Below are 26,456 nucleotides of genomic sequence, written 5' to 3'. Positions count from 1 at the left end.
AATTCCATACTTTACCCAGGATTGATTGGTTTGATTTATTGCCATGTGTATCTCAGTCCAGGGAAACACTTTGTTTATGAGCAGTGGAGGAAGATCATAGTGAGCAAATAGTCTTGGACAGAGTAAGGCACACAGGTTACACTGCACAGGACGTGCACTGGACAAGATCAACATGAACAAGATCACGATTATTTGAACTTAGAGAGTCCATTTATCAGTCTAACGTGACTATCCTAATAGTTTATATGCCTAAAATAACTCTCCCCATGTTATTGTGCAGTCGGTGCGTGAACCCTGTACTGAACGTCAGGTTGCTCACAATCCCCAACAGCAGCCACAATACCTTCCGTCTGAAGCAGGTACCAATTCCCACCAGCTTCCGCCCTACATCGGGAACACCAGACTGTCTTCTCAGAGATGTAAGGTGCCTTCTTGAGACTTCACACAAGACATATGGCTTCCCTGCTTATCACTAGAAAGCAATGTTAAAGTCCCACATGTTTATCATGAGCAACGGAGCCACCTGGCACAACGTGGAACAGTCTGTCTGTGCAGCCTCTGCCCCACTTGTTCATCATGTTAGAGCATCATTTAGTAGACACCTATGACTGCCAATGCTGGAGATCAGAGTAGTGAGTCATTGCTGGAAAAGCACAGCAAGTCAGGCAGCATCCGAGAAGCAGGAGAATCGACGTATTGGGCATAAGACATTCATCAGGAATCAGCATCAATTACCTCATTCTGCCCCCGTGTAAGTGCATTGAGGTGGGAATGGCCTCCTACTGTTCCTGTATAAGTGACTCAAGGGACTGACTGGCTTCTTCCTCGTCCAATTGGATAGGGCCAAGGGACTGGCTGGTTACCCCTGGTTCCTGTTTAACAGCTAGATGTGCTGACAAGTGTGACAATGCTGCAGCTTAAAGAGGTTATTTTTATCCTGGTTTCTTTTATGAGAGAGATTGAACGATTGTTACCAAGCTGGCTAGTTAAGACCACTTGAGTAACAGCTAGGGAAGCCTTGTGTTTATTTTAATGCAGCCTGAATGGGTGTGGCCAGCTCTCACAGATAAGGATCTCTGGGTTTTGGTTTCTCAGTAACATCAGAAACTATTGGGGTCTCCACAGAGTTGGAAGCTTCAGGGAATGTTTCCTGGCTGCTACTCTCTCTGAATTTTCTCTTGATGCTGTTTTTAATTCCTGGATTGGAGAAATATTTGTGACATTCTGTGTCTGAATATTTCTTTTTGCCAAGGGCTGTGTTTATGGGATTTCCCTATATTGGAACAGTTCATTAGTAATAGTTCCTAGATCTATTATTCTGTTAAGCTGTCAATACAATTACGTTATTCTAAATTCCTCTTTCTGTGGTGTTATTTCTTCTTTCGTGTTGAAATAGATGGTGTTTTGCTTCACACCGCGTAGTTTGACCAGTCACATTGCATCTGGAACAGACACTTTACATTTCCTTTAAAATAAGAAAACATAAAAATCTAGGCTATTGCCATCAAATATTTTCGAGGTGCTCTATTGTGGTCCATCATACTAGACTTCTTCTCCTCCTGAGTAATAGGCTGGAGGCACTGAATAGGCTATCCCAGTTCATCTCCAGTAACGTCAATGGGCTGAACGACTTCCTCATATTCCTGTGAAACCAGAGTGAGGTGCTGAATGAACTCTTGTTTTATTGTGACAATGTGCAGTGTCAGGCAGTGCTGGTATATGAATGTTACTGATACTTCAGCAGCACAAGCCTCAATGGAGTCTGGGTCTTGCTGCACACAGACACAGACCAATTCAGGAGCTGACGGGGGACAAAATCTTCAGTGACCATCCCCACTTCTGATCTTATGGTGGGGCGGGTGAGGGTGGGGAGACATTGATGAAGCAGCTAAAGATGTTTGTGAAGAGGAAGCTACCCTGAGGATCTCCCACAGAGCTGGCCCAGGACTGAGATGATGAACATCTTCCTTTGTGCCATGTTTGACTCCAAACACTGGAGAGTTTACTCTGATTCCCATTAAGTTCAGCTCCTTGATGTCAACAGAAGTCAACCATTGTCTTGATATCAGGGCCATTCATTTTTACCGGGAACCTCTTTTTTTCATATCAATAGTCCATGATATAGGAGCAGCACGTGTTTTCTTCAAACAGGTGGGATTGAATGTCAGGATTTCTCTTCTCAAGAGTGTTCGGGGAGCTAGATGACTGAAAGTATTTGAAGAGGAGTAGATGGATATTGACCTGTCAGAGAGGTGAGGGCTATGAAGAATTGGGTATGAAAGAGGATTTGAGGCCAGGAGCAGATCAGCCATGATCTTAGTGAAGGGCAAGGCAGGTTTGGGGAGTGAACGACATGCCCCTGTTTCTGATGTTCTCCCCTTCTGTTATTGGAAAGTTAGTGGGTGTTATTTTTATGAATGATTCTGGTATTGCATATTGCAGTCAGGGAGACTAGATGATTTTGTGAGCCATCTCTGGGTGAGGTATGTGGGCTGTATTCACACTGAATCTGGGTGTACAACATGACCAACAAATGGAGCACAAGCTGCAGTTAGGGGAAGCTTTCTAAAGAGAGATGAGGGGCCTCTTTCATACCCAGGCTGGATTTTCCAATTACATTTTCCAAATCACCTCAAAGCGTGTGTGACAGTCTTGAGGGACTGAATGGTCTCCTCTGTTTCTGTGCACCAGGTTATAGGAGCAAATGGTCTCCAACTGTTCCTGTCTAGCAGGTATGAGGGGCTGAATGGCACACAGGAATATGGGACGTGGGAGCAGGAGTGGGTCATTAGATACTTTGAGCCTTCTCCACCAGGAACGAAGATTGTGGCTGATCAGGTTGGGGTCTCAGCCCCACTTTCCTGTCTGTATCCCAATATCCGTGACTCACTTCTTTGTCAAATATTTAACTAATGCAGCTTTCAATCAATGTAAACATAGAGGCACGATAAACTTCCAGAGAAGAGAAGTCTGACTTGAAAGGACCTTACAGATTTTTTCACCATCCCTCTTATAGAATCAGAGAGTCATGCAGAACGAAAGCAGACCCGTTAGTCCAACCTGTTCACTCCGATCAGATATGAAATCCGATCTCGTCCCATTTGTCAGCATTTGGCCAATATCCCTCTTCTTTCAGATACTTTTTAAATGTGCGGTTGTAACCGCCTTCAGCACTTCCTCTGACAGCACTTTCTGTACACACCACTCTCTGTGTGAAACATTTATCTTCAGGTCCCTTCTAAATCAATCCCCCTCACCTTCAGCCTATGCCCTCTTGTTCTGGACTCCCCAATCCTGGAGAGCAGAACGTGGCTGTTCAGAATATCCATGCCTCTGATGATTATATAAACGTCCACAATGTCACCCTTCAGCCTCTGACACTCCAGAGGGAAACACCTCAACCTAATCAAACTCTCCCTAAAGCTTAAACCTCCAGTCCTGGAAAATCCGTGTAAGTCATTTCTGCAGAAAACCGAATTGTACGAAGTATTCTTAAAGTGGCCTCACCACCATCCTGTACAGATACAACATACCACCACAACTCCTATACTCAATGCTCTGACTGATTAAGGCAAATGTGCCAAATGTGTTCTGTACCACACTGTCTACCTGCGACTCCACGTTCAAGGAACAATGCACCTGCAGCCCTATGTCCCTTTGATTCACAACATGCCCCAGGACCTGACCATGAAGTATATAATATCTGCCCTGATTTGCCTTCCCAAAATGCAAAGCTTCATATTTATCTAAATTAGACTTCATCTGTCACTCCTTGCCCCTTTGTCCCATCTAATTGTGGTCTAGTTGTACTCTGAGATAATCTACCACACCACCTTTCTAATGTCATCTGTAAACTTACTAACTATGGCCCCAATATTCACATCTAAATCCTTTACATAAATGATGAAATGCAGTGAACTCAGTACTGATTCTTGCAGCACACTGCTGCTCACAAGCTTCCAGGCTAAAAAATATCCCTCTTCCTTCACGCCATTTGTGACTGGCTTCCTCTGTATCTTATGTGACTGAAACTTACTAATCTGTCTTCCAATCAGAATGAAATACTAGCTATGAAGGCAGGCTGAGTAGGCTAGGTTTATTTTCACTAGATAAAAGGAGATTGAGGGGGGACATGATTAACGTTTGCAAAATCTAGCCAGGGTGGATAGAGATCAACTTTTTCCCAGGTTGAAGGATTCAGTAATGAGAGGTCGTGCTTTCAAAGTGAGAGGTGGAATATTTAAGGGGGATACACGCGGTAAGTACTTCGCACAGAGGGTGGTGGGCGTTTGGAACGTGTTGCTAGCAGAGGTGGTAGAGGCAGGCACGGTAGATTCAATTAAGATGCGTTTGGACAGATGCATGAGTAGGTGGTGAGCAGAGGGATACAGATGCTTAGGAATTGACCGACAGATTTAGACAGTGGATTTGGATCGGCTCAGGCTTGGAGGGCGAAGGGACTGTTCCTGGACTGTAAATTTTCTTTGTTCTTTGTTCTTTAAATGAACACCTTGCTGAAGTCCATATAGACAATGTCTACCAAACTGCCTTCATCAATCTTCTTTGTCATCTCTTCAAAAAACTCAGCCAAATTAATGAGACATGATTTCGCATACAGAAAGACACGTTGTCTACCCCAATCAGCCCTTGCCTTCCCAAATGTATGTAAATGCTATCCCTTTGAAACCCCTCCAACAACTTACCCACCACTGACATCAGGCTCACCCGTCTATCGTTCCCCGACTTTTGGGTCACTGTTTCCTTTTCTAGTCCTACTCCTCCACTGCTCACAACAAATGTTAAATGTGACCAGGTCGGTGATATGGCCGATGATATCGGTCTCAGACTGGGTCAGGGTCAATTTTAGGAACAAATCAGGCTCGTTTCTTTAATCTGCTAAAGCAACACGTTTATGATCCAGAGCAATGTTACTCAAACTATGGTGGAAAGCTGAATGGCAAACTGTTTGGGTATTGTAATTATATAATCAATATTTCCCATTCTAAAAACACTGAGACACACACACACACACACACACACACACACACACACACACACACACACACACACACACACACACAAACACACACACAATTTTAACTTGAAAGAACTTGGTCCAAAGTATTATTGGAACTCATGACAATGGAAAAATTGTGAGATTGTCCAAAACGTTATTCTGCTTCTGAAGATATTGTACTCACACAAGCTGCTAGCAATGTGATTTCATCCTGGGAGAGTTTGGATTTGGCTGAACTCCCTTTGCTTTAGGCAGTGAATAGATTCCAGTGAATTCTGGTTCGGGATCATCCAAAGGGTAGCACGGTGGTTAGCACTGCTGCCTCACAGCACCAGGGACTTGGGGTCGATTCCAGCCTTGGGTGACTGTCTGTGTGGAGTTTGCACATTCTCCCCTTACCTGTGTGAACTTCTAATGGGTGATCTAGTTTCCGACCACAAACTGTGTAGGTTCGGTGGGTTGGTCATGCTAAATTGTCTGTAATGTTCATGGAAATCTTGGTTATGTGAATTAGTCAGGGGTAAGTATAGGGGAATGGTTTGGGAAGGTTGTTATGGACTTGTTGGGTCGAAGGGCATGTTTCCACACTGCAGGGATTCCATAAAAATAAGAATGGTAACGATGACTGTCGAGGTTTTTTTTTAGCTCGCACACATTGCTGTGATGAGGAACAATGAAGGAGAGAGAGTGCAATAGGCCATTCCTTCTCAGGCAGATTACATTTTCTCACTCTCTGAGTTGAATCACACAGTAATGTCATCCTCTCCCAAACTGGACCATGTGAGGTCTCCTTGTACATTGTCCAAACTATGTCTCCATCACATTCCCTGTTGCATGTCGGTGCATCATTGCTGCTGTCATACACAGAGCTATACCCTTCAAAGAAAATGGTCTCGGTCAATTTGAAGATATATTTATATGTCCCTGCGTCATTAAAAAATAAAAATGTTTAATTTATTCAGAATACCTGTGTTAAACTGAATGCATTTTAAAAAGAAATACAGGAATTGCTGGAGAAGCTCACCAGGTCTCTCAGTACCCAGATGCTGTAGTTGTACCAGCCACCACCACTTCCTCTGGCAGCTCATTCCATACGCACACCACCCTCTGTGTGAAATGTTGCCCTTTAGGCCTCCTCAAAACCTTTCCCCTCTCACTTTCCAGCAATGCCCTCTATTTTTGGACGACCCTAACCTGGGGAAAAACCTCTGACAACTCACCCTATCCATGGCCATTTTGACTTTATAAACCCTTCACTGGTGTGAAATGTGACCCCAATCAACACGGATGGATGTACTTTCACTCATTCTGGGCTACATTCTGAAATGCAATATTGACACCTCTTCCTTCTCCATCAAGTCACAATTTTAAATCCATTTTAATCAGTTTGTTCAGATGTATCCTGAGACACTTCTGTGGGCTTTACGCCTGGACCTTTGTGCCCGGAGGCAGGGACACTAGCATCACTCAACAATACCCATAAAGCTGTAACATTATTCTCCTGTGTGTTTGTTCATCAGACTGTTCTGACATGCTGGGACATACCTCTGCAACAGGCAGGACTTGAATCCAGGCCTTCTAGTCCAGAGCTAGGAACACTAGTACAGGAATTGGAATCAAATCCAGAGCTCTGGCTCATACACAGGGACACTACACACTACACTACCATACCAAGATGTTGGGTCATATTTTATGGCCCACTTTCAGCTCAGTGTGGATTTATTATAATCAGGTTCCCATTACTGAACTGCACAAAACACTTTGTATTGTTAAGCAAACGCAAGATAGTTGTTCTCAACTGTAGGATATTGAGGGTACGTGCTGTGCCATCAAAATTAACTATAAAAATCTTTAATCGCTATTATCTATAGTCTACAATATTAAGGAAAGAAATCCTGCAAACACACTCTGCCCAATGAAGGGTCTCAAATAGATATGCATTACTGAACACCAGAGACGAAGGAAGAGCTTAATTTTTGGCCCCAAAACACCGATCACTCTTACCCAACTCTCACGTGCGACTCCCCTTTTCCTAAAACCATTAAATGATACCAGGCCACTGATTACTGTCCAGCCTCTCCTCCCCACTGACTGTGTCTGCAAACTGTCCCTCCTCCCCCTAACCACACAAGGCAACCCAAGCTCAGGGTCTTTGTGAAACTCAAGGCCGGAGTGTGTAGGCCTCCTGGAAAGGGATGGGCATTTTAAAATTGAAGGGAGAGGCTGAGGTGACAGTAATGTCACTCACTGGGCTGAGGGGTGGCGGATGGAGTTTAGTTTGGATTAATGCGAGGTATTGGATTTGGTAAATCAAACAACAGCAGGACCTATACAATTAAAAGCAGGGCCTTTGGCAGTGCTGTAGTACAGAAACCTCGGCCGTCAGGTATAATTCTTTAAAATTTGCATCTCATATAGATAGTGTGGTTAAGAAGGTGTTTAACACACATGTCTTCATTGGTCAGACCCTTTGAGTATCGGAATGGGGATGTCATGTTGTGGTTGTACAAGACATTGTTGAGACCTCTTCTAGAATATTGTGTCTAGTCTGGTCACCCTGCCCGCTCATTCCGTAGGCACACCACCCTCTGGGTGAAAAATTTGCCCCTTAGGTCACTTTTAAATGTTTCCCCTCTCACCTTAACCCTATGTCCTCTAGTTTTGGACTCCCCGTACCCTTAGAAAATACCTTGACTATTCACTTTGATATTATTGACCTTGATATTATTAAGCTGGAGAGGATTGAGAAGAGATTAACCTGGATGTTGCTGGGAAAGGAGGGAGTGAGCTGCAAGGAGAGGCTGGATCGGCTGGGACTTTTTTCACTGAAGAATATGAGATTAAGCAGTAACTTTACAGAGGTTTATAAATTAATGAGGGGTACAGAGAAGCTGAAGGACTGATGTCTTTTCTCTAGAGTTGAGGATTCAAAATTGAGGGATTTTCAAGGTGCGAGGAAAAAAGATTTACGAAAGTCATGAGAGGTAATTATTTTAGACAGAAGCTGGCTTGTGTGTGGAATGAACTTCCAGAGGAAGTGGTGAAAACAGGGACAGTTACAACATTTAAAGGACATTTAGATCAGTACATGGATAAGACATCAGTTTGGATAGTGCTGCGAGCAGCTGCCCTCTCCCTCCCCCTCTCTGAATGAATCCCTGTTGGTTTTCACCCTCCGCCAATGCCTGTGCAGTGGCGTGTGGAGGCCAGCAGAGGGTGGCATTGCAGCACTTTAAGCACCACTGAGACTGCCAGACCTGCCCCACACAGAGACACACAGATACACACACGGGGATGGTTAGGACACGGTGTGAAGCTCATCTGGTAACTTAAATGAAACATAAAGAAATGCTCAATTCGCCTCGTAAACTGTTAAAATATGAGGGACAGATCTGCCAAATTCCACTGTTTAAATAAAACGACCAATTTCGTTTTTTTCACTCTGAAAGTGAACATTTTACATCAACTATTCACAATTCTGGGACTCTCTTTCTCTTAACTGCTTATTACCCGACTCCAGCTCTATAGCAATATACTGTTTCAGGGTCTGCCACCCTCTCGTATCACAGGAGTTTGTAAGCTCTCAGTTCAGAACAGCATTCCCTCTCTCTTAAAGGTATAGTACACGCTTTCAACTTCATCACATTATCCCCTGATGAATATCGATAAGTGGGACCTATCCGGATTCCTCTTGCTCTGTGGTTTGTCAATATTTCATTCGCTCCGTCTGGTGTGTGTCAGGACTTTTGTTGCTTCATTGACAGCATGTCATTATTCGACTTTGTCCATAGGAATATATCAGTATTTCACTTGCTCACACTCGTATATGTGGGGCAGGATTTCAGTTGTTTCATGGGGACTGTGACGCTATGACAATCTCAATGTTTGTAGGTGGCAGCGAACCTGGAAGAACTCTGAAGTCTATGGAGGACAGTGTGGAACTCTGACAGGACAGTGATACGTTGGAGTAGTTTTCGGGCAGATGGGGATCAGTGCAGAGCAGTTTCAGGTGAGACACTTTGGTAGGAAAGACAATGAAAGACAGTTTAAAACAGGCTGTGCCATTATAAAGGGGGTGCAGGAGCAGAGGGCCCTGGGTGTATATGAGCACAGATTGTTGAAGATATCAGGGCAGGTGGGGAGAGCAGTAACTATCACAGATTAGTTTCAGTATCTGAGCTGTTTACAGGAGGAGGCGTAGGAGGGAGTCTCCGTGCTCCCTTCCTGGGAGGTGGAGGTGACGATGTGTTGTGAGCCCACCCTCCTGCCCACCGAGACCGTGGGGATTCAATTTGTACCAGCTCGACACAAAAGGGAGATGTCATCAGGGCCACGGCTTCTAAGTTGTGCCGGGGGGAAACGGAGCTGCCAGTGGGTTTAAAGTGAGAATTGCCCTTCAATGAACATTGCTCCTTACTCGGTCGGTGGGACGTGGATGTTTCCGAATCTCCACACGAGGCGTCCCGGTCCTCTCCGGCTCGTACCAGGGTCCTCCCAACATGGCAGGGGGAGGGGGGTGAGGGAAGGGATATTAGGCACTCCACCACCCGGCTTGGCCCTTTCTGTCCTCTTTCAGGCTGTTTCTCCTGGAATGGGAGAAAGGGAGGGAGGGAGTGAGGGTGGGAGTGGGTGGCCCTGCTGTTAGTGCTGGTATCGGTGGGGATAATGGTATAATGGTGAGGTGTCCGGAGGGAGTCAGTCCACAGTGTTGTATCCATGCAGTTTTATTAGTGTGGGGGTGAAGTGGAGGGAGGAGGGGAGAGAGAGGGAGAGGGAGAGACTGAGACAGAGACAGAAGGTGCAGCATGAGGCAGTGAGTGTGGTGGACCATGAGCCTTGTTCGGGGGTCGGTGCTATAACAGATATACAGTGAGTGTGAGGGAGCAGAGGGAATATGGTGACCCTTATCCTGACAGAGTGGGGAAGGTTATTGATGCTTGCCCTGTATTGCTGGGTATTTCTTCAGACCACAGATACTGTACTGAGCTGGGTGGGGAGCTCAGACCATGCTCGGTGGGTCTGGTGGTGTCACGCCCTCTGAGAAGAGAATGGTCGCCCTCTGTACTAGCCCATCCACCAGGACCTCCGTGCCCCTGTTGACAAACCGTGGTGTAATTGTCCCTTATCTGCCATGCTCGGGGTAAACTGTGCAGGGCCCCTCCAAGCTGAGAAAGCTCAATCGTGTGACCATTATGCTTTTAAAAATGACATCAGTGTCAGGGATCACAGAATATCCAGGGGTATCTGGGTGATGGTGTGTACCTCCAGCCATGAACGACTCCATTTACAAAGCTGTAGAACAAATGCTCATACAAAACTCTCCATCATCTGATCTCACACCAATATCCCACTTTCCCATCTTTCCTGGGAAGACAGGCTCTTGTTACAGGATGCTATTGAAGTGTCTATATTTCAGCATTCTGAAACCTGGGAACACATCCTTCCATGACACTGTCTCTCAGTCTCCCCCCTCTCTGTCTATACCCCAAACCCCTCCCATGTGATGATATTAAACTGATTCCCCCACTATCTCTCTCTGGCAGTGAGGTTCATACGCACAGCACCCCCTTGTCATGGCAACAATGGAGATATGGAGCTGTAAATGGGTGGGAGCTGTTCATCCTGTCAGTTCCAGAACAGGCTGCAAGTTTCCCCACACTGGGCAGGGATCTCACACAGTGTTACTGAGCAATGTACTGGGGTGGGGTACACAGTCCTACATGCTGGGAGGGTAACTGCTCCTGGTTTACAGATCAATGTACTGGGGTAGTGTACACAGTCCTACATGCTGGGAGGGTAACTGCTCCTGGGTTACAGATCAATGCACTGGGGTGGGGTACACAGTCCTACATGCTGGGAGGGTAACTGCTCCTGGTTTACAGATCAATGTACTGGGGTGGTGTACACAGTCATACATGCTGGGAGGGTAACTGCTCCTGGTTTACAGATCAATGCAATTGGGGTGGGGTACACAGTCCTACATGCTGGGAGGGTATCTGCTCCTGGGTTACAGATCAATACACTGGTGTGGTGTACACAGTCCTACATGCTGGGAGGGTAACTGCTCCTGGTTTACAGATCAATGCAATTGGGGTGGGGTACACAGTCCTACATGCTGAGAGGGTAACTGCTCCAGGGTTACAGATCAATGCACTGGGGTGGTGTACACAGTCCTACATGCTGGGAGGGTAACTGCGCCTCGTTTGCAAATTAATTCACGGGTGATCAATGCACAGGTCGCTGAGCTGGTCAGACTATCTAGTTGAGGTTTATAGATAATACAATGATGTGGTCTGTGCAGCTCCCCGTTCTGGACAGATATCTAGTCTGGGTTTATAGATCAATGCACTGCTGTGGTCTGCACAGTGCTCCACTCTGGACAGATCGCTGGATTGTATTGACCAGTACAATGGATGAATCTGGACAGATTGCTGGGTTGTACTGAGCAGTACACTGGCCTGGTCTACAGCGTGTTCAACGGTGAACAGATATCTCCACTGGGTTTATGGTGTCTAGGCTGGTCTGTGAGGTGGATTGAGAATGTGGTAAATCGAACCATTTCAGCTGATCTGGCAATGCCTTTAGTTCCCATTCCTGTGATTGGACTCTCCGTCTCTCACTCCATGAATGTTACAGTGTGCCCAGGCACGTAACATCATGTTAGTGGGGTGGGTCGGGGGAACAGGTCAAGGAGTTCCTCGGAACGTTCTATCCTCAACATTCTATAACAGACATTCCCTGGAGGTTCAGAGTGGTTTATATACAGAATAACAGATATCCTGGAGTGAATTTCAGACTGGATATAATTGAGGCCTTCAGAGTGGTATATATACAGAATAACAGATATCCTGGAGTGAGTTACACTCTGGAATCTAATTGAGGGGTTCAGAATGGTTTATATACAGAATAACAGATATCCTGGAGTGAGTTAAAGTCTGGATCTAATTGAGGGGTTCAGCGCGGTTAATATACAGACGAACAGATAGTCCAGAGCTAGTTACAGCATGGAATCTAATTGAGGGGTTCAGAGTGGCTTATATACAGAATAACAGATAGCCCGGAGTGAGATAAAACCTGGAATCTAATTGAGGGGTTCAGAGTGGTTTATATACAGAAAAACAGATATCCTGGAGTGAATTTCAGTCTGGATCTAATTGAGGCCTTCAGAGTGGTATATATACAGAATAACAGATATCCTGGAGTGAGTTACACTCTGGAATCTAATTGAGGGCTTCAGAGTGGTTTATATACAGAAAAACAGATATCCTGGAGTGAATTTCAGTCTGGATCTAATTGAGGCCTTCAGAGTGGTATATATACAGAATAACAGATATCCTGGAGTGAGTTACACTCTGGAATCTAATTGAGGGGTTCAGAGTGGTTTATATACAGAATAACAGATATCCTGGAGGGAGTTACAGTCTGGATCTAATTGAGGGGTTCAGCGTGGTTAATATACAGACTAACAGATAGTCTAAGAGCGAGTTACAGCCTGGAATCTAATTGAGGGGTTCAGAGTGGTTTATATACAGAATAACAGATAGCCCGGAGTGAGATAAAGCCTGGAATCTAATTGAGGGGTTCAGAGTGGTTTATATACAGATTAACAGATATCCCGGAGTGAGTTACAGCCTGGAATCTAATTCAGGGGTTCAGAGTGGTTTATATACAGAATAACAGATATCCCGGAGTGAGTTACACCTGGAATCTAATTGAGGGGTTCAGAGTGGTTTATATACAGAATAACAGATATCCTGGAGTGAGTTACACTCTGGATCTAATTGAGGGGTTTAGAGTGGTTTATATACAGAATAACAGATATCCCGGAATGAGTTACAGCCTGGAATCTAATTGAGGGGTTCAGAGTGGTTTATATACAGAATAACAGATATCCTGGAGTGAGTTACAGCCTGGATCAAATTGAGGCATTCAGAGTGGTTAATATACAGAATAACAGATAGTCCAGAGTGAGTTACAGCCTGGAATCTAATTGAGGGGTTCAGAGTGGTTTATATATAGAATAACAGATAGCCCGGAGTGAGTTCCAGCCTGGAATCTAATTGAGGGGTTCAGAGTGGTTTATGTACAGAATAACAGATAGCCCGGAGTGAGTTACAGCCTGGAATCTAATTGAGGGGTTCATAGTGGTTTATATATAGAATAACAGATATCCCGGAGTGAGTTACAGTCTGGAATCTAATTGAGGGGTTCAGAGTGGTTTATATACGGAATAATAGATATCCCGGAGTGAGTTACAGCCTGGAATCTAATTGAGGGGTTCAGGGTGATTCATATACAGAATAACAAATATCCCGAAGTGGGTTACAGCCTGGAATCTAATTGAGGGGTTCAGAGTGGTTTATATACAGAATAACAGATAGCCTGGAGTGAGTTCAGCCTGGAATCTAATTGAGGGGTCCAGGGTGGTTTATACACAGAATAACAAATATCCCGAAGTGGGTTACAGCCTGGAATCTAATTGAGGGGTTCAGAGTGGTTTATATACAGAATAACAGATAGCCTGGAGTGAGTTACAGCCTGGAATCTAATTGAGAGGTTCAGAGTGGTTAATATACAGAATAACAGATAGTCGAGAGTGAGTTACAGCCTGGAATCTAATTGCGGGGTTCAGAGTGGTTTATACACAGAATAACAGATATCCCGGAGTGAGTTACAGCCTGGAATCTAATCGAGGGGTTCAGAGTGGTTTATATACAGAATAACAGATATCCCGGAGTGAGTTACAATCTGGAATCCAATTGAGGGGGTCAGAGTGGTTTATATACAGAATAACAGATATCCTGGAGTGAGTTACAGTCTGGATCTAATTGAGGGGTTCAGCGTGGTTAAAATACAGACTAACAGATAGTCCAAGAGCGAGTTACAGCCTGGAATCTAATTGAGGGATTCAGAGTGGTTTATATACAGAAGAACAGATATCCCGGAGTGAGTTACAGCCTGGAATCTAATTGAGGGGTTCAGAGTGGTTTATATACAGAATAACAGATATCCTGGACTGAGTTACACTCTGGATCTAATTGAGGCCTTCAGAGAGGTTAATATACAGAATAACAGATAATCCGGTGCGAGTTACAGCCTCGAATCGAATTGAGGGGTTCCGAGCGGTTTATATACAGAATAACACAAAGCCCAGTCTGAGTGACGGCCTGGAATCTAATAGAGGGGTTTAGAGTGGTTTATATACAGAATAACAGATACACTGGAGTGAGTTACAGCCTGTAATCTAATTGAGGGGTTCAGAGTGGTTTATATACAGATTAACAGATATCCCGGAGTGAGTTACAGCCTGGAATCTAATTAAGGGGTTCAGAGTGGTTCATATCCAGAATAACAGATAGTCCAGAGCGAGTTACTGCCTGGAATCTAATTGAGGGGTTCAGAGTGGTTTATATACAGAATAACAGATATCCTGGAGTGAGTTACAGTCTGGATCAAATTGAGGCCTTCAGAGTGGTTAATATACAGAATAACAGAGAGTCCAGAGTGAGTTACAGTCTGGAATCTAATTGAGGGGTTCAGAGTGGTTTATATATAGAATAACAGATAGCCCGGAGTGAGTTCCAGCCTGGAATCTAATTGAGGGGTTCAGAGTGTTTATATACAGAATAACAAATATCCCGAAGTGGGTGACAGCCTGGAATCTAATTGAGGGGTTCAGAGTAGTTTATATACAGAATAACAGATAGCCTGGAGTGAGTTACAGCCTGGAATCGAATTGAGAGGTTCAGAATGGTTTATATACAGAATAACAGATATCCTGGAGAGAATTTCAGTCTGGATCTAATTGAGGCCTTCAGAGTGGTTAATATACAGAATAACAGATAGTCGAGAGTGAGTTACAGCCTGGAATCTAATTGCGGGGTTCAGAGTGGTTTATATACAGAATAACAGATATCCCGGAGTGAGTTACAGCCTGGAATCTAATTGAGGGGTTCAGAGTGGTTTATATACAGAATAACAGATATCCCGGAGTGAGTTACAGCCTGGAATCTAATTGAGGGGTTCAGAGTGGTTTATATACAGATCAACAGATATCCCGGAGTGAGTTACAGCCTGGAATGTAATTGCGGGTTTACGAGTAGTTTATACACAGAATAACAGATATCCCGGAGTGAGTTACTGTCTGGAATCTAATTAAGGGGTCCAGGGTGGTTTATACACAGAATAACAAATATCCCGAAGTGGGTTACAGCCTGGAATGTAATTGAGGGGTTCAGAGTGGTTTATATACAGAATAACAGATAGCCTGGAGTGAGTTACAGCCTGGAATCGAATTGAGAGGTCCAGAGTGGTTTATATACAGAATAACAGATATCCTGGAGTGAATTTCAGTCTGGATCGTATTGAGGCCTTCAGAGTGGTTAATATACAGAATACCAGGCAGTCGAGAGTGAGTTACAGCCTGGAATCTAATTCCGGGGTTCAGAGTGGTTTATATACAGAATAACAGATATCCCGGAGTGAGTAACAGCCTGGAATCTAATTGAGGGGTTCAGAGTGGTTTATATACAGATTAACAGATATCCCGGAGTGAGTTACAGCCTGGAATCTAATTGAGGGGTTCAGAGTGGTTTATATACAGAATAACAGATATCCCGGAGTGAGTTACTGCCTGGAATCAAATTGAGGGGTTCAGAGTGGTTTATATACAGAATAACAGATATCCTGGAGTGAGTTACAGTCTGGATCTAATTGAGGCATTCAGAGAGGTTAATTTACAGAATAACAGATATTCCAGAGCGAGTTCCAGTCTGGAATCTAATTGAGGGGTTCAGAGTGGTTTATATACAGAAACACAGATAGCCCAGTCTGAGTTACGGCCTGGAATCTAATTGAGGGGTTCAGAGTGGTTTATATACAGAATAACAGATAGCCCAGGGTGGGTTACAGCCTGGAATCTAATAGAGGGGTTCAGAGTGGTTAATATACAGAATAACAGATAGCCTGGAATGAATTTCAGTCTGTATCTAATTGTGGCCTTCAGAGTGGTTTATATACAGAATAACAGATATCCTGGAATGAATTTCAGTCGGGATCGAATTGAGGCCTTCAGAGTGGTTAATATACAGAATAACAGATAGTCGAGAGTGAGTTACAGCCTGGAATCTAATTGAGGGGTTCAGAGTGGTTTATATACAGAATAACAGATATCCCGGAGTGAGTTACAGCCTGGAACCGAATTGAGGGGTTCAGAGTGGTTTATATACAGTTTAACAGATATCCTGGAGTGAGTTACAGTCTGGATCTATTTGAGGCCTTCAGAGAGGTTAATTTACAGAATAACAGATAATCCAGAGCGAGTTGTAGCCTGGAATCTAATTGAGGGGTTCAGAGTGGTTTATATACAGAATAACACATAGCCCAGACTGAGTTACGGCCTGGAATCTAATTGAGGGGTTCAAAGTGGTTTATATACAGAACAACACAGAGCCCAGACTGAGTTACGGCCTGGAATCTAATAGAGGGGTTCAGAGTGGTTTATATACAGAATAACAGATATCCCGGAGTGAGTTACAATCTGGAATCCAATTGAGGGGGTCAGAGTGGTTTATATACAGAATAACAGATATCCTGGAGTGAGTTACAGTCTGGATCTAATTGAGGGGTTCAGCGTGGTTAAAATACAGACTAACAGATAGTCCAAGAGCGAGTTACAGCCTGGAATCTAATTGAGGGGTTCAGAGTGGTTTATATACAGAATAACAGATATCCCGGAGTGAGTTACAGTCTGGATCTAATTGAGGGGTTCAGCGTGGTTAAAATACAGACTAACAGATAGTCCAAGAGCGAGTTACAGCCTGGAATCTAATAGAGGGGTTCAGAGTGGTTTATATACAGAATAACAGATAGCCCGGAGTGAGATAAAGCCTGGAATCTAATTGAGGGGTTCAGAGTGGTTTATATACAGATTAACAGATATCCCAGAGTGAGTTACAGCCTGGAATCTAATTCAGGGGTTCAGAGTGGTTTATATACAGAATAACAGATATCCCGGAGTGAGTTACACCTGGAATCTAATTGAGGGGTTCAGAGTGGTTTATATACAGAATAACAGATATCCTGGACTGAGTTACACTCTGGATCTAATTGAGGGGTTCAGAGTGGTTTATATACAGAATAACACAAAGCCCAGTCTGAGTGACGGCCTGGAATCTAATAGAGGGGTTTCGAGTGGTTTATATACAGAATAACAGATATCCTGGAGTGAGTTAAAGTCTGGATCTAATTGAGGCCTTCAGAGAGGTTAATATACAGAATAACAGATAATCCAGTGCGAGTTACAGCCTCGAATCGAATTGAGGGGTTCCGAGCGGTTTATATACAGAATAACACAAAGCCCAGTCTGAGTGACGGCCTGGAATCTCATAGAGGGGTTTAGAGTGGTTTATATACAGAATAACAGATACACTGGAGTGAGTTACAGCCTGTAATCTAATTGAGGGGTTCAGAGTGGTTTATATACAGATTAACAGATATCCCGGAGTGAGTAACAGCCTGGAATCTAATTAAGGGGTTCAGAGTGGTTCATATCCAGAATAACAGATAGTCCAGAGCGAGTTACTGCCTGGAATCTAATTGAGGGGTTCAGAGTGGTTTATATACAGAATAACAGATATCCTGGAGTGAGTTACAGTCTGGATCAAATTGAGGCCTTCAGAGTGGTTAATATACAGAATAACAGAGAGTCCAGAGTGAGTTACAGTCTGGAATCTAATTGAGGGGTTCAGAGTGGTTTATATATAGAATAACAGATAGCCCGGAGTGAGTTCCAGCCTGGAATCTAATTGAGGGGTTCAGAGTGTTTATATACAGAATAACAAATATCCCGAAGTGGGTGACAGCCTGGAATCTAATTGAGGGGTTCAGAGTAGTTTATATACAGAATAACAGATAGCCTGGAGTGAGTTACAGCCTGGAATCGAATTGAGAGGTTCAGAATGGTTTATATACAGAATAACAGATATCCTGGAGTGAATTTCAGTCTGGATCTAATTGAGGCCTTCAGAGTGGTTAATATACAGAATAACAGATAGTCGAGAGTGAGTTACAGCCTGGAATCTAATTGCGGGGTTCAGAGTGGTTTATATACAGAATAACAGATATCCCGGAGTGAGTTACAGCCTGGAATCTAATTGAGGGGTTCAGAGTGGTTTATATACAGAATAACAGATATCCCGGAGTGAGTTACAACCTGGAATCTAATTGAGGGGTTCAGAGTGGTTTATATACAGATCAACAGATATCCTGGAGTGAGTTACAGACTGGAATGTAATTGCGGGTTTACGAGTAGTTTCTACACAGAATAACAGATATCCCGGAGTGAGTTACAGTCTGGAATCTAATTAAGGGGTCCAGGGTGGTTTATACACAGAATAACAAATATCCCGAAGTGGGTTACAGCCTGGAATGTAATTGAGGGGTTCAGAGTGGTTTATATACAGAATAACAGATAGCCTGGAGTGAGTTACAGCCTGGAATCGAATTGAGAGGTCCAGAGTGGTTTATATACAGAATAACAGATATCCTGGAGTGAATTTCAGTCTGGATCGTATTGAGGCCTTCAGAGTGGTTAATATACAGAATACCAGGCAGTCGAGAGTGAGTTACAGCCTGGAATCTAATTCCGGGGTTCAGAGTGGTTTATATACAGAATAACAGATATCCCGGAGTGAGTAACAGCCTGGAATCTAATTGAGGGGTTCAGAGTGGTTTATATACAGATTAACAGATATCCCGGAGTGAGTTACAGCCTGGAATCTAATTGAGGGGTTCAGAGTGGTTTATATACAGAATAACAGATATCCCGGAGTGAGTTACTGCCTGGAATCAAATTGAGGGGTTCAGAGTGGTTTATATACAGAATAACAGATATCCTGGAGTGAGTTACAGTCTGGATCTAATTGAGGCATTCAGAGAGGTTAATTTACAGAATAACAGATAATCCAGAGCGAGTTCCAGTCTGGAATCTAATTGAGGGGTTCAGAGTGGTTTATATACAGAATAACAGATAGCCCAGTCTGAGTTACGGCCTGGAATCTAATTGAGGGGTTCAGAGTGGTTTATATACAGAATAACAGATAGCCCAGGGTGGGTTACAGCCTGGAATCTAATAGAGGGGTTCAGAGTGGTTAATATACAGAATAACAGATAGCCTGGAATGAATTTCAGTCTGTATCTAATTGTGGCCTTCAGAGTGGTTTATATACAGAATAACAGATATCCTGGAATGAATTTCAGTCGGGATCTAATTGAGGCCTTCAGAGTGGTTAATATACAGAATAACAGATAGTCGAGAGTGAGTTACAGCCTGGAATCTAATTGAGGGGTTCAGAGTGGTTTATATACAGAATAACAGATATCCCGGAGTGAGTTACAGCCTGGAACCGAATTGAGGAGTTCAGAGTGGTTTATATACAGTTTAACAGATATCCAGAAGTGGGTTACAGCCTGGAATCTAATTGAGGGGTTCAGAGTGTTTTATATACAGAATAACAGATATCCCGGAGTGAGTTACTGCCTGGAATCTAATTGAGGGGTTCAGAGTGGTTTATATACAGAATAACAGATATCCTGGAGTGAGTTACAGTCTGGATCTATTTGAGGCCTTCAGAGAGGTTAATTTACAGAATAACAGATAATCCAGAGCGAGTTGTAGCCTGGAATCTAATTGAGGGGTTCAGAGTGGTTTATATACAGAATAACACATAGCCCAGACTGAGTTACGGCCTGGAATCTAATTGAGGGGTTCAAAGTGGTTTATATACAGAACAACACAGAGCCCAGACTGAGTTACGGCCTGGAATCTAATAGAGGGGTTCAGAGTGGTTTATATACAGAATAACAGATAGCCAAGGGTGGGTTACAGCCTGGAATTTAATTCCGGGGTTCCGAGTGGTTTATATACAGAATAACAGATATCCCGGAGTGAGTAACAGCCTGGAATCTAATTGAGGGGTTCAGAGTGGTTTATATACAGATTAACAGATATCCCGGAGTGAGTTACAGCCTGGAATCTAATTGAGGGGTTCAGAGTGGTTTATATACAGAATAACAGATATCCAGGAGTGAGTTACTGCCTGGAATCTAATTGAGGAGTTCAGAGTGGTTTATATACAGAATAACAGATATCCTGGAGTGAGTTACAGTCTGGATCTAATTGAGGCATTCAGAGAGGATAATTTACAGAATAACAGATAATCCAGAGCGAGTTCCAGCCTGGAATCTAATTGAGGGGTTCAGAGTGGTTTATATACAGAATAACAGATAGCCCAGTCTGTGTTACGGCCTGGAATCTAATTGAGGGGTTCAGAGTGGTTTATATACAGAATAACACATAGCCCAGACTGAGTTACGGCCTGGAATCTCATAGAGGGGTTTAGAGTGGTTTATATACAGAATAACAGATAGCCCAGGGTGGGTTACAGCCTGGAATCTAATAGAGGGGTTCAGAGTGGTTAATATACAGAATAACAGATATCCCGGAGCGAGTTACATTCTGGAATCTAATTGAGGGGTTGAGAGTGTTTAATATACAGAATGACAGATATCCTGGAGTGAATTACAGTCTGGATCTAATTGAGGCATTCAGAATGGATAATATAATGAATAACAGATAGTCCAGAGCGAGTTACAGTCTGGAATCTAATTGCGGGGTTCAGAGTGGTTTATATACAGAATAACAGATATCCCGGAGTGAGTTACAGCCTGGAATCTAATTGAGGGGTTCAGAGTGGTTTATATACAGATTAACAGATATCCCGCAGTGAGTTACAGCCTGGAATGTAATTGAGGGGTTCAGAGTGGTTTATGCATTGAATAACAGATAGCCCGGAGTGAGTTCCAGCCTAGAATCTAATTGAGGGGTTCAGAGTGGTTTATATACAGAATAACAGATAGCCCGTCGTGAGTTACAGACTGGAATCTAATTGAGGGGTTCAGAGTGGTTTATACACAGAATAACAGATATCCTGGAGTGAGTTACAGCCTGGAATGTAATTGTGGGGTTCCGAGTGGTTTATACACAGAATAATAGATATCCCGGAGTGAGTTACAGTCTGGAATCTAATTTAGGGGTTCAGAGAGGTTTATATACAGAATAATAGATGTCCCGGAGTGAGTTACAGCCTGGAATCTAATTGAGGGGTTCAGGGTGGTTTATATACAGAATAACAGATATCCTGGAGTGAGTTACAGCCTGGAATCTAATTGAGGGGTCCAGGGTGGTTTATACACAGAATAACAAATATCCCGAAGTGGGTTACAGCCTGGAATCTAATTGAGGGGTTCAGAGTGGTATATATACAGAATAACAGATAGCCTGGAGTGAGTTACAGCCTGGAATCTAATTGAGAGGTTCAGAGTGGTTTTCTACAGAATAACAGATAGACTGGAATGAATTTCAGTCTGGATCTAATTGAGGCCTTCAGAGTGGTTTATATACAGAATAACAGATATCCTGGAATGAATTTCAGTCGGGATCTAATTGAGGCCTTCAGAGTGGTTAATATACAGAATAACAGATAGTCGAGAGTGAGTTACAGCCTGGAATCTAATCGAGGGGTTCAGAGTGGTTAATATAAAGAATAACAGATAGTCCAGAGCGAGTTACAGCCTGGAATCTAATTGCAGGGTTCAGAGTGGTTTATATACAGATTAACAGATATCCCGGAGTGAGTTACAGCCTGGAATCTAGTTGAGGGGTTCAGAGTGGTTTATATACAGAATAACAGATATCCCGGAGTGAGGTACAGCCTGGAATCTAATTGAGGGATTCAGACTGGTTTATATACAGAATAACAGATAGCCCGGAATGAGTTACAGCCTGGATCTAATTGAGGGGAAAAGAGTGGTTTATATACAGAATAACAGATATCCTGGAGTGAGTTACAGTCTGGATCAAATTGAGGCCTTCAGAGTGGTTAATATACAGAATAACAGATAGTCCAGAGTGAGTTACAGCCTGGAATCTAATTGAGGGGTTCAGAGTGGTTTATATATAGAATAACAGATAGCCCGGAGTGAGTTCCAGCCTGGAATCTAATTGAGGGGTTCAGAGTGGTTTATATACAGAATAACAAATATCCCGAAGTGGGTGACAGCCTGGAATCTAATTGAGGGGTTCAGAGTGGTTTATATACAGATAACAGATATCCTGGAGTGAGTTACAGTCTGGATCTAATTGAGGCCTTCTCAGAGGTTAATATACAGAATAATAGTTGTCCCGGAGTGAGTTACAGCCTGGAATCTAATTAAGGGGTTCAGAGTGGTTTATGTACAGAATAACAGATATTCCGGAGTGAGTTACAGCCTGGAATCTAATTGAGGGGTTCAGAGTGGTTTATATACAGAATAACAGATATCCCGAGTGAGTTACAGCCTGGAATCGAATTGAGGGGTTCAGAGTGGTTTATATACAGAATAACAGATAGCCCAGTCTGAGTTACGGCCTGTAATCTAATAGAGGGGTTTAGAGTGGTTTATATACAGAATAACAGATACACTGGAGTGAGTTACAGCCAGGAATCTAATTGAGGGGTTCAGAGTTGTTTATATACAGAATAACAGATATCCTGGAGTGAATTTCAGACTGGATCTAATTGAGGCATTCAGAGAGGTTAATTTACAGAATAACAGATAATCCAGAGCGAGTTCCAGCCTGGAATCTAATTGAGGGGTTCAGAGTGGTTTATATACAGAATAACAGATATCCCGGAGTGAGTTACTGCCTGGAATCCAATTGAGGGGGTCAGAGTGGTTTATATACAGAATAACAGATATCCTGGAGTCAGTTACAGTCTGGATCTAATTGAGGGGTTCAGAGTGGTTTATATACAGAATAACACATGGCCCAGACTGAGTTACGGCCTGGAATCTAATTGAGGGGTTCAGAGTGGTTTATATACACAATAACAGATATCCCGGAGTGAGTTACAGCCTGGAATCTAATTGAGGGGTTCAGAGTGTTTAATATACAGAATGACAGATATCCTGGAGTGAATTACAGTCTGGATCTAATTGAGGCCTTCAGAATGGATAATATAAAGAATAACAGATAGTCCAGAGCGAGTTACAGTCTGGAATCTAATTGCGTGGTTCAGAGTGGTTTATATGCAGAATAACAGATATCCCGGAGTGAGTTACAGCCTGGAATCTAATTGAGGAGTTCAGAGTGGTTTATATACAGATTAACAGATATCCCGCAGTGAGTTACAGCCTGGAATGTAATTGAGGGGTTCAGAGTGGTTTATGTATTGAATAACAGATAGCCCGGAGTGAGTTCCAGCCTGGAATCTAATTGAGGGTTTCAGATTGGTTTATATACAGAATAACAGATAGCCCGTCGTGAGTTACAGACTGGAATCTAATTGAGGGCTTCAGAGTGGTTTATACACAGAATAACAGATATCCCGGAGTGAGTTACAGCCTGGAATGTAATTGTGTGGTTCCGAGTGGTTTATACACAGAATAATAGATAACCCGGAGTGAGTTACAGTCTGGAATCTAATTTAGGGGTTCAGAGAGGTTTTTATACAGAATAATAGATGTCCCGGAGTGAGTTACAGCCTGGAATCTAATTTAGGGGTCCAGGGTGGTTTATACACAGAATAACAAATATCCCGAAGTGGGTTACAGCCTGGAATCTAATTGAGGGGTTCAGAGTGGTTTGTACACAGAATAACAGATAGCCTGGAGTAAGTTACAGCCTGGAATCTAATTGAGAGGTTCAGAGTGGTTAATATACAGAATAACAGATAGCCTGGAATGAATTTCAGTCTGGATCTAATTGAGGCCTTCAGAGTGGTTTATATACAGAATAACAGATATCCTGGAATAAATTTCAGTCGGGATCTAATTGAGGCCTTCAGAGTGGTTAATATACAGAATAACAGATAGTCGAGAGTGAGTTACAGCCTGGAATCTAATTGCGGGGTTCAGAGTGGTTTATACACAGAATAACAGATATCCCGGAGTGAGTTACAGCCAGGAACCGAATTGAGGGGTTCAGAGTGGTTTATATACAGATTAACAGATATCCCGGAATGGGTTACAGCCTGGAATCTAATTGAGGGGTTCAGAGTGTTTTATATACAGAATAACAGATATCCCGGAGTGAGTTACTGCCTGGAATCTAATTGAGGGGTTCAGAGTGGTTTATATACAGAATAACAGATATCCTGGAGTGAGTTATAGTCTGGATCTAATTGAGGCCTTCAGAGAGGTTAATTTACAGAATAACAGATAATCCAGATCGAGTTGCAGCCTGGAATCTAATTAAGGGGTTCAGAGTGTTTTATATACAGCATAACACATAGCCCAGACTGAGTTACGGCCTGGAATCTAATTGAGGGGTTCAAAGTGGTTTATATACAGAACAACACATAGCCCAGACTGAGTTACGGCCTGGAATCTAATAGAGGGGTCCAGAGTGGTTTATATACAGAATAACAGATAGCCAAGGGTGGGTTACAGCCTGGAATCTAATTGAGGGGTTCAGAGTGGTTAATATACAAAATACCAGAAAGCCCAGACTGAGTTACAGCCTGGAATCTAATTGAGTGGTTCAGTGTGGTTTATACACAGAATAACAGATATCCCGGAGTGAGTTACAGCCTGTAATCTAATTGCGGGATTCAGAGTGGTTTATAAACAGAATAACAGATATCCCGGAGTGAGTTACAGTCTGGAATCTAATTGAGGGGTTCAGAGTTTTTTATATACTGAATAATAGATATCCCGGAGTGAGTTACAGCCTGGAATCTAATTGAGAGGTTGAGAGTGGTTTATATACAGAATGACAGATATCCTGGAGTGAATTACAGTCTGGATCTAATTGAGGCCTTCAGAATGGTTAATATAAAGAATAACAGATAGTCCTGAGCGAGTTACAGCCTGGAATCTAATTGAGGGATTCAGACTGGTTTATATACAGAATAACAGATAGCCCGGAATGAGTTACAGCCTGGATCAAATTGAGGGGTTCAGAGTGGTTTATATACAGAATAACAGATATCCCGGAGTGAGTGACAGTCGGGATCTAATTGAGGCCTTCAGAGTGGTCAATGTGCAAAATAACATATAGTCCAGAGCGAGTTACAGCCTGGAATCTAATTGAGGGGTTCAGAGTGGTTTATATACAGAACAACACATAGCCCAGACTGAGTTACGGCCTGGAATCTAATAGAGGGGTTTAGAGTGGTTTATATACAGAATAACAGATAGCCCAGGGTGAGTTATTGCCTGGAATCGAATTGAGTGGTTCAGGGTGGTTTATACACAGAATAACAGATATCCTGGAGTGAGTTACAGCTTGGAATCTAATTGAGGGGTTCAGAGTGGTTTCTATACAAAATAACAGATAATCCAGACCGAGTTACAGCCTGGAATCTAATTGAGGGGTTCAGAGTGGTTTATATACAGACTAACACATACCCAGACTGAGTTACGGCCTGGAATCTAATAGAGGGTTTTAGAGTGGTTTATCTACAGAATATCAGATAGCCTGGAGTGAGTTACAGCCTGGAATCTAATTCAGAGTTTCAGAGTGGTTTATATACAAAATAACAGATATCCTGGAGTGAATTACAGTCTGGATCTAATTGAGGCCTTCAGAGTGGTTAATATACACAATAACAGATAGTCCAGAGCGAGTTACAGCCTGGAATCTAATTGAGGGTTTCAGAGTGTTTTATATACGGAATAACAGATATCCTGGAGTGATTTACAGTCTGGATCTAATTGAGGCCTTCAGAGTGGTTTATATACTGAATAACAGATAGCCCGGAGTGAGTTACAGCCTGGAATCTAATTGAGGGGTTCAGAGTGGTTTATATACAGAATAACAGATATCCTGGAGTGAGTTACAGTCTGGATCTAATTGAGGCCTTCAGAGTGGTTAATATGCCGAATAACAGATAGTCCAGAGCGAGTTACAGCCTGGAATCTAATCAAGGGGTTCAGGCTGGTTTATGTTACAGAATAACAGATATCCCGGAGTCAGTTAAAGCCTGGAATGTAATCGAGGGGTTTGGGGTGGTTTATACACAGAAAATTGATAGCCTGGAGTGAGTTAAGGCACGGAAACTAATTGAGGGGTTCAGGCTTGTTTATATACAGAATAACAGATAGCCCTGAGTGAGCTAATGCCTTGAACCTAATTGAGGAGTTCACAGTGATTTATATACAGAATAACAGATGCCACGGAATGAGATATAGCCTGGAATCTAATCGAGGGGTTCAGGGTGGTTTATATTCAGAATAACAGATGGCTCGGAGTGAGTTACAGCCTGGAATCGAATCGCGGGGTTCAGGGTGATTTATATACAGAATAACAGATAGCCCAGGGTGAGTTACAGCCTGGAATCTAATCACGGGGTTCAGGGTAGTTTATATACAGAATAACAGATAGCCTGGAGTAAGT

This window comes from Chiloscyllium punctatum, chromosome 17 (assembly GCF_047496795.1).
Source record: "Chiloscyllium punctatum isolate Juve2018m chromosome 17, sChiPun1.3, whole genome shotgun sequence".
In the NCBI taxonomy this organism is placed as follows: Eukaryota; Metazoa; Chordata; class Chondrichthyes; order Orectolobiformes; family Hemiscylliidae; genus Chiloscyllium; species Chiloscyllium punctatum.
Note: the sequence above shows the minus strand (reverse complement) of the source record.